Here is an 11,342-nt window from a genome sequence, read left to right on the forward strand (position 1 = left end):
GACATTGGAGTCGGATCCTGATACGTATACATAGCATTACTAAGTAACATTTACAGACGAGTGTTCTGATGTCTTACGATTTAAGACAGCGAAAACATGTCTTTAGAAATTTATTAGAAAATACACCATATTGGTATTAATCAACAGTTGGTTATCGTATCACACAAAGAATATTACGAGTCTAATTTATTGGTATTGAACAGCGGTATACAAATGTTGCTTTTATTCATAGAATTCTTTAAATCAAATATATATACACATATTAACAAAACTGGACGATTTTGAACATAACTTTGAAATGAGTTGTAATCATAGTTTAAACTTAGATATTATTATGTTATTGCAACATTTGTCAATCATATGACTCAATTACAAAATAGTAATTACTATACCATGTCTAAAATATTGATTACACTGAGTTGCTACTTATAATTATTTTCACCGTAATTTGACCAGCTTTGTTTTGTAATTTCATGTTCACCGGAGATATTTAATATAAAAGTTACAATGCAAAAACATTACCATAATAAAGATCATGTTGCACATAACGATAGTTTTTGCATTCTAATATAATAACTTCACGTAGGAGTTTCATACGAATCAAGTTTGGTTGACATTCCGGAAGTAAAAAGTAAAATTTTGGTTCCGTAAAAATCGCAACATTTATGAATGCATGCGCTATCCATGAAAGAACTAAAACAACTCGGATAAAAAATAAAAAGTTTGATAGTAGTTTAAAAGTATTTATATGAATTGAAGGCTTTTTTTTTTTGGTAGTTTTAAGAGGATTTTAAAACAGATGAGCATGCCAACGTTTTACGTTTTATGTTGGTTCCTAAACCAAAACTGCTATCACATTGCATGAAAAGAAATAGATTTTTGGTCCCACAATTCATATGACATGTATGAAGTAAATATAACACGAATGCATCACACAATATCCAACATACAGGGGGTGACTACAATTCATTGTCCATAATAATGTTTTAAATGTTTTATCGTTTTTTTCTATCTTTCCTTGTTCTATCGTCTATGTTGAATCGTCCTGTTCTTATCTGATATTTGCCTGTTTTCTTATCTTCATTTTTTACGATTTTTCCTTTTCCCATTGTCCTATAAAAATGATGAGAGGTGGTTTAATTGCCAACGATACAATTATCTAACATAGTTCAAATTAAATGGATAACAGCAATTATGGGAAACCGTACGGTCTTCAACAATGACAAAAACCCATACCCTATAGTCGGATATAAAAAACATCAACATTAAAATATTAAACAATGCTATTTAGAAAACTAGTGGTCTAATTTATAACAAAACAAGGTATGGAAAACACATTTCACAGACATGACCCAATGACCCCAACTGACATTTATGCAAATGAAGAATGTGGCGGGTTTGAACATATATGTGAGCGCACACCCCCATTAAGGTGGACGGTGGTGTAAAGCACACCATGAAAAAAACAATACTATACTAATCTGCTGAACAAGGATGAACTCATCAGATTAATGCTAAAAGAACATCAACCTTAAACAAATACACGATGTGTTTTTGGTGCATTTCTTCCAATTTCCTGTTTGGTATCTTTTGTTTTCCCTTTTGACATTTTTTCTGCATTTCTACTTTAGTTTCTTCTTAGTACACGCCAAATTCCTTAAAAATCTATTATTGTTTTATACTCGGGCGTTCTGTTTTGTAAAATTGAGAATAGAATTGGTGAATACTGTCTAAGAACAGATAACAGCCCCACAAAAGACCAGATAACATCCGAAGGCGAGTAGTGGGTCCTAAACGCAGAGAGAAAATCCTGCACCCGGAGATAGTTGTCAGCTAGTCCCTAAATAATATTGTGTACTAGGTCAATGAAAATGGACGTCAAACTAAACTCCAAAACATATAAATGAAGTGCAATTAAAAAAAAAGACTAACAAAGGCCAGATGCTCTTGACTAGGGACAGGCGCAAAAATGCGGCGGTGTTAAACATGTTTTGTAAAATTTAAACCCTCAGCCTATATATTGTTACTCTAGCCAACAGTTGCTGTCTAATGCAATGATATAGAATTGAATATCATATGAATGTGTCTACAAACGACTCATTACAAAGGAAAAAGAGCATTACAAAAAATCTCGAAAAAACGGAGGTAAATAAAATATGTATTTTCAATCATTTCGTAACTACATGACAAGTGATATTCTACGCGAAGAAACGGTCACCAACATCCATCAAAGATACCAGGCTCGTTATGTAACGCGTGTTCCGCCTACATAAACTCGTCACTATGGTTTGCATCAAATCTATTAAAGCAATTACCAAAACATATTGCCAAATCTACTCACACCACATCTTCCTATATCTATATTTATTTAGAAAACATAGGTATTGGATAATGAAAAAAGAGTTTTGAATGATTTAAACGTAATTCATACAAACAAATACAGCAAACAATTTTTCTATAGATTAGATGGGATAATTGTTCGTACAAACGAATTTTTGTTTATAAAATTTAATAAATGATTATCAATATTCGTATTTTATGAATGAATATTTTGATATTATAAATGAATATTTGGATTTTATGGATCAATATCTTATTAAATGAATGAATATTTGGATTTTATTAATGAATATTTGGATTTTATGAACGAATATTTTTCTTGTTATTTTTTAATAAGAAGGTTCTCATGAAAAATATTTCTAAAACGTCGTTGAAACCTTTTTCTACATTCAACTTTTTCAGATAGTATCGCATAAAGTTTTATACAGCCTTGAAAAATAAATCGAGACAAATGTATATCAAATGATACGGAACAATCTTTACACATGATCCTTCCAATGTTGACGCCTGAATTAACATCTCTTGTTACTGTTACTCTTATATCAACAGTTACTGTCAAGTGCACTGACATAAAACAAATGATTTACTATCTCATTCAATTAAAAATAAGTGTTTTATTGTAATGTTATAGCGGTATTCGTTTGTTTCCAATCAAATCAGTTCCGGAAAATATCCACATTTTATCATTAATCGATACTTTTTTTATATGATTCCCTTTTCAAAGAAAAATATCGTATTTTAGTTTGAGACAAGAACATCTTCACTCAAATGGTTAAATTCAGAACCTTAAATGTAACTTAAGCTGATACATTATTTTACAACTGATATCTTATAAAACGATTCGGAAAACATTTCGAAAACGAAAAACAAAACAGATATTAAATGCAATCATGTTTACAGCACTAATAATAAGATATAGGAAAAAAAGTTTAGAATCATTAAATCAATATCAAAATCTTTGTATTGTTTTAATAAATACTTAAAGTAATACTGTTGTAACAAGCACTGTTATTGTCGTCGACTCTAAACTAGACTCTTTCTTTTTTTAAATCATTAGTTTCAAGTGAGATTTGAAGGAATTTCACAATAGCATATAATGTCTATATCAAAATATCTTTATCATTTAGATTTTAACATTTTAGTCTAATTTGCCTGAGTCTTTGAAGACCCATTAAAAATAATGATAGTCATGGGATCTGATAAAAATGCAATTTGAACTATCACCATAGCAATTTAGTGATATTACATCATAAAGCAGTGTTGTTTTAAGATTTGATTCTGGATAGTTCATTGTTAAAGACGGGAAATTTCGTAGATTATTAATTACAAAACATAAACTGTAGAAATTGAGGGGAAATATCAAATGTAATTGAATTATCACCCAATCTTCTCTCTTTGATTAAATCTTTTAAGTAGTTTTAAATGCTACAATTTGTGCTGCATGATGGGATATGTTCTTATGAATCGTATATTAAAAAAAACGATTTATTAAAAATATAACATATACTTTGTATATACAAAAGAGGGCCAGTCAAACTCGTAAATCGAAAATAAGCTGACAACGCCATGGCTTAAAATGAAAAAGACAAACAGACAAACAATAGTACACATGACACAACATAGAAAACTAAAGAAAAGCTACAGATTACAATTGTAAATAATTCAGATAAAACTCTTCGTTATTCTGTTGGTAAAACGTTTTAAATACTTACTGATCTCTTTCGTTATCGTTCTAATTTATCAATATAAAAAAGTGTACCGAGCGATATTCGTTAGTACTGTATCTTTTTCAATGGTTGGTTTTCAGTCATGAAATAGTCATGTATATGGTTTTGAACATGACTAAAGATCAAATGTGATTATTTTACAAAAAATAAACAGAAGGATTTTCAATGAAATATTGCCCAAACTTCTCCATTTGGTCTTGCCTTGATGTCAGATTTGATCAATTTAGTGGTCAAGTTTTAATTTTCTACACGATTGCATATCATTGAGACAACAGCAACTTCTCCATTTCGTCTTGCCTTGAGGCCAAATTTGATCCGTTCATTGGTCCAGTTTAATTTTCTACACGATTGCATAGCATTGAGACAACAGTATCTCTTTTATTTAGTATTTCATTACCAATTCTTCATGGTCATAAGGTTAAAAGTCATTAATGAATTGATTATTGTGCAGATATAAAATAATTAATTTCAGCTCTCTGCACCTGATCTCGATCGACACCAAGGAGATCATTGAGTTAACGTTGATTATAACATTCCATGGACATTGTTCTTTGTCAAACAGTAATTCATTTGATCATCCTGTTTTGATTCATGCGCAGCTGTCATATTAAGTATTGTAATCACGATAGATATCTCTCTCAGTGAATAAAATTAATCAAAAACTTAGGTCCGAAAGGCATACTATTAAATCTGCGTAAATATAGTTACTTTCCTCTTGAAATAGCGATAAAGACATATTTCATCTAGAGCTAAAATAGCTTTTCAGAGGTCACCAAACGGCCTTCGACGACTAACAGATGTTTATTTTAGAAAAAACTCAGCAAGATTGACAGTTATAAGAACAATGCAACAACAAACCCAATTGGTATCAAAACAAAAAGATTATCACAAACGACAGAAAACAAAATAGATGTTGACAAGGTAAACAAAATCTAGATATACATTTCTTTTCTTGTAGTAAAGGAAGCGATGTAAGACCATGAACTCCCCTTCCTTGTATTGCGGAAGAGTATGGATAATCGAAAAAGAAACAACAAACGCAAAAACAAAAGAAATAGAAAAAATATAAAAATATTAAGTAAGCTTGCATTATTGAACAAGCGGCTAAATGATTGTTAGGCATTGCGATATAATTTACACTTTTTAAACGAAAGATACCAGAAGAACAGTCAAACTCATATATCAAAAAGGAACTGACAAAGCCATGTCAAAAAAAGACAAAGACAAACAGACAAATAGTAGTACACAAGACAAAAATTTGAAAACTAAACACAAAGCCACAGAAATCCCACTAAAATTTGGGCGTCATCTCAGGTGCTGCGGAAGGGTTAGCAAATCCTGCTGCACATGTGGCACCTGTCGTGTTTTGAGATCTTAAATCAGATAACTGATGTTTTAAATACTTTTCAAAACATCATAATATTGCTCATGTAACATAAAGAGGCATGATTTGATAATGACTTCAAATCTCTATGGCGTGAGCGTCCCGTCGTTAATAATAATTTAATAAATCATTTTTTTTATACTTTATTATAATAGTATAATTAAGTATTATAGTGATGCCTAAATCTTAACTTTTGTTTTGCACGTTACAAGTGGTGTGTATTTTAGATGAAAATACTTGCATCTTCGTTTTATTCAATAATCTTTTTTTTTTCATTGATTCAATACGTTTCCAATCGTATTTCATAGCTGATGTTATCAAGTAAAATGACATCACGATATTTTCAAAGAAATATACACAAAATAGTTTCGTTATACATAAATTGGTGCAAGATATACCGGTAAGCTTGCAATTAGCAAGAATATTGACATTATATTCATTTTTTTTTCATGATCATATCTATATTATACTTTTAGTGTTCCCGTTAAATCTCTTCAACCTCTATTTCATGGTTTATTTGTTTCTGTTATGATTTATCTACTTTGTAAACTACACTACAACATTATTTTAGCAATTTTTTACAATTAAGCGTCAATTTCGTTTTGTATGTTGCATAATAATTTAAATGCTGGTTTACATTAACATACTGCATACATCTTCTACAATAGGTCCACATGAATTCCAGATTGTATCAGTGTACCCGATGCATAACACTTACACATAATTGTAGCATTATCTTAAAATCTGTCTCAATGATGTTTACTTATTTAATTACATTAACACAGTTGAAGGAGACCAAACAAATTAATATAAGACCTCATTCCAGAAAAGTGTCAAATTAATATAAGTATATATAGTATAATTGTCACGCTTTTAAAAGTTTATCTTGGTGCTATAAAAACTATGATTGGTTAATCGACTGTTATAAATTAGAGAGGGTTTGTAATTGACTTTAAGCGTCGTGGACTATGGAACACGACAAATTGGATATTTGTGGATAATTGAAATTTATATTAGTCATAATTTAGACTATACTGTAAAATTTAATGAAGTAAAAGCTTTTTTTATCTGAAATGTAATTATTTCTGCAACAGTGGAGTTTGATTTAAAGTATACAAGCACTTCAAAATGAAAAGTAAAACTTCCTTTTAACAATAAATTTCCAAACAAAATAAATTTGTAAATTTAAAAAGATTAACTTACAGCGGAATTCAATAAGTTTGCATTATCGTCGATAAAACAAATATTTTCCAATTAGTTTGCTTTGTTAAATGACAATCGCAGATATTTTATTTAAAGCTTTCACGATACCAGTTGAACGTACGGCGTAAACTTATATAAGTACAAAGCATCACTAAAATGACAAATATAAATACACAACACCATTGTTATTACACAACACCATTGTAATTACACTTTCATCATTGTAATTACACATCACCATTGTAATTACACATCAACATTGTAATTACACATCAACATTATAAGTACATATTAACAATGTAATTACACACCACTATTGTTATTACACATCACCATTGTAATTACACATCAACATTGTAATTACATGTCAACAATGTAATTACACACCATTATTGTAATTACACATCACCATTGTAATAACACATCAACATTGTAATTACATATTAACAATGTAATTACACAACACTATTATAATTACACATCACCATTGTAATTACACATCGTCATTGTAATTACATATCACCATTGTAAATACACAGCACCATTGTAATTTCACATAACCATTGTAATTACACATCACCATTGTCATTACACATCACCATTGTAATAACACATCACTATTGCCATAAAACATCACGATTATAATTACACATCAGCATTGTAATTACACATCACCATTGTAAATACACAACACCATTGTAATTACACAACACCAGTATAATAACACATCACCATTGTAATTACACATCATCATTTAAATTACACATCATCATTAAAATACACATCACCATTGCAATGCCACATCACCATTGTAATTACACATCGCTGGTATGACACGCGTACGTAAAATATCACTAACAATCTATTGTATATTCATTTCTCTCTTTATAACATAAACCAAGTAAAAAGAGAACTGAGAATTGAAATGGGGAATGTGTCAGGGGAGACAAAAACCCGATAAAAGAGCAGACAACAGCAGAAGGTCACCAGTAGGTCTTCAATGCAGCTATAAAGAAGCCAATGTGCATGTGCTCTCAGAACAAAAGGCATACTAATATATATATAATTTGCATATATGGGGACAAATTGTTGATGAGGAATTAACATATTATCACTTTTATTTTAGGGGCATGTATAATCCTATTGTAAAACCTTTCTTCATGATAATCAATATCGCCGCTATTAAAAAAATCAAAGTCAACAATTGTTTTTTCCATATGAACAGTTTTAGAATACAATATCACTGCAATGACACCCAAGTGAAAACACACTCTTGAGTCATAGCTGGCAGTTCTTTAACACTGAATGTTGTTTTTCTAAACCCTCCTTCAATACTCAAACAATGCATGCTATATACGCATTTCACAAAGACTGAAACACTAAATGTTATATAAACGAATAGTTGAAATTTAATGCTAAATAAGCCTAACGGCATTCTTAAAATTGAATGTCATATACGCCTAACGTCGATACGTGCATGTACGTTATATAAACCTATCGGCAATACTTAAACAATAAATCGTATATACACCAACCGTCAATACTGACACACTGAGAGTTATATAAACCCTCCGTCGATACTTTCGTGCACCATGTTAAAGGCCTCACTGTGACTTTGAGATAAAGAAGCTTTGATTTCAGGTCGGGTTTGTTTTTTTTTGCTGTGCATGTACTGATCGTGTGTCAAGGATGGATATACATATCGTTTGTTTTTATATTGTGTAGTTTTAGGTATAGTCTTTTTTAAAAGAAGGTTATACAATATTTGTTTATCTCACATATTTTATGCATTCTATAGACGATTAACGTTTTTCTTACATTTATAACTATAACATATGAGTGGTCGAAGTTCTCCATTCATCATCACCATCAGATGCAAAAGCTGAAGTCAAAATGTTTTGTTGTTTGTTCCTATTTCTGAAGTTTTATAAATTGGTTAGATTCGTGTAACATTTAAAGTTTTCCTCCTGGACCAAACTCATTCATCATTCACTTAAGGAATTAGTACAGCCCGCTTTAGACATAATATTACGCTTAAGAAAGAGGTAATTGATTGATCTCATAGGAATACTTTGCGATGATGCAAGAGATTTAGTAAAGAAAATAGCGTAAGATTTAAATAACGATCACTATCGACTATTAAAGAAGATAAACACTCGATACAATGTCCACACAACTAGAGTAACTAAAATCACCAATAAAGACGTACGTTCATCCGTCATGTTTTAAAACAATATCAGTAGAATTATCACTGGATTACAGTTTGAAATTATTAAATTAACTATTTTACCTACCATATTATTATGACCTTTTAAAATGTTTACATGATCTTATTAAAAAAATACGATTACATCGATTCCAATTAAATATACGAACGAAGACCATGTTAATTATTTACATTTAAGAAAAATAACAAAATTAGCAACAATATCATTATTATCACCGTCTTCTACGTCTCAAAAAGGTTTTTATGTTATTTTGTTTTCTTTTGTTTCTCAGTTTCTTCGTGTGTGTGTGTTTTTGTTTAGTATTCAATAAATCTCTAGATACTTAATTTGCCATTAGTAATACTGTATCTTTCTGGCATATTCTGTCAACATTTCAACTTAGAAAGGAAGATTAACTGATATAATATGCAAGATATAAAGTTGAGTATACAGAATAATGGCCGTCACGATATAGATTATGAAGATTATAGTTGTTTTAAACCCGACAGTAAGTTTCTATATACTTTGAAGAAATGACAATTTCTATTTAGTTACGAGTCCACATAAAATAATTAACTCTCAATACCAATCATTTTATCTAAAAAGTACAAATACAGGTCGAAGTACGGCCTTCAACACGGAGCCTTGTGTCACATCGAAAAGCTAGCTTTAAGGGTCTTCATAACACACATGTACCACGGTCAAATGACAAACGAGCAGAATGAACGCCACCAAGGGATGGGATCCGGTAACATGTTAACCCGCCATATTATGCATGTATGTGTCTGTCCCAAGTCAGGAGCCTGTAATTCAGTGGTTTGTTTATGTGTTACATATTTGTTTTTCGTTCATTTTTTCTTTATATAAAAAAAGCCGTTAGTTTTCTCGTTTGAATTGTTTTACATTGTCATTTCAATGCCTTTTATAGCTGACTATGCGGTATGGGATTTACTCATCGTTAAAAGCCGTACGGTGACATATAGTTGTAAATTTCTTTGTCATTTTTGTCTCTTGTGGACAGTTGTCTCTATGGCAATCACACCACATCTTCTATTTTTTTTTATAAAAACGAAGAGCAATACTATATATACCAGGTAATCTTAAACAAATCTTTGCCCTGATGAGGGTGCATATTGCACAATTTATGTTGTTTGTTTTTATCCAGTGTTTTCTAAATAGACGTTATAGTGATGTCATTACTTCCATGACGAATAAACGTAAGTTCTACTCTGAAGTAGTAAGTATGTAGTGAATCCAAATATCACCAAATTCATGATCGATTATCTGCTCACAATAATATGATACAAATATCGGTTGTTGATGATTAGTAATTGATAATCATTTCTATCACGAATCGTTGTCTTGTCATGTCCTTGTCACTCACATCTTGATAGTTAATAGCTTTGACTAGAAGCTTAAATATATAAGTGAACAGAAGAAACTTGTTTGGGATACTAATAACATGTGAGGGGATGTTGAGAATGTTAAACATATGTTAACACATCAATCAGTTATAAGGTGTTATGATACTTATAATCATTCAAAGAGTAATTAAATCAAATTTACATATTGAGGTAAATGTCTTCTGATCAAGGTCAGATGCATTATACCTATTTACAAAGGCACTTGTTTTTTGCCTTTTGAATAGTAAAACGAATAATAAGGAGTAGAATATCAGCTAATAAACAATACGTCAAGGAAACAGCGCTTTTATGTTCGTTATAATACATACTTGACAGTACCCGTAAACATGTTTGTTGTCAATTGCATAGCAACTTGGTTATATATTCCTACAAAACCGATCATTGACCCCTACTGCAATATATAGGATTAATAGTATGATAGCTTATGGGACAACTATCCATCAGAGTTTATATCTAAATAAAAGATAAAGCAGAAATGTATTTTAAGTATCCTATTTACGTTCAATTGGATAGATGAATATAACATAATTACCCAACTTCAGAGGATACCATCTCAAGTTGTAGCACGTACCGTAAAGTGGGTTATTTTCACGAGTGTAAAACGATGCGATTTTCCTTGAATAAGGTATACGATATATTTTGGCGGTTATTATTTTACGGATTCAAAACTTTTATCAATACCTAACATTGATCTTTAATGGTTTACTTGTATAAATTGTTATTCGAATAGAGAGATGTCTCATAGGCACTCACATCACATCTTCCTATGTCAACTACGCATATGCCGTTTTAAATTGGCGGAATTTATTTTGGTGATTTTGTTCTATCCGCGAAAATAAAACGAAAATAAGCACCCCTATAAATAACCCCGCTTTACGGTATTTCATATCACAATCATTTGTAAATAGTTATCAAAGGTACAAGGCTTATAATGTGATACGTAAGACGCCCGTTTCGTCTACATAAGTCTCATCCGTGACGCTAAGATCAAAATTATTTGAAAGCCAATACAAATAAGGATAAGGTCTAAAAGCCATTAGGAACCAAAATTCAAAAC

This window comes from Mytilus trossulus, chromosome 12, assembly GCF_036588685.1.
Source record: "Mytilus trossulus isolate FHL-02 chromosome 12, PNRI_Mtr1.1.1.hap1, whole genome shotgun sequence".
In the NCBI taxonomy this organism is placed as follows: domain Eukaryota; kingdom Metazoa; phylum Mollusca; class Bivalvia; order Mytilida; family Mytilidae; genus Mytilus; species Mytilus trossulus.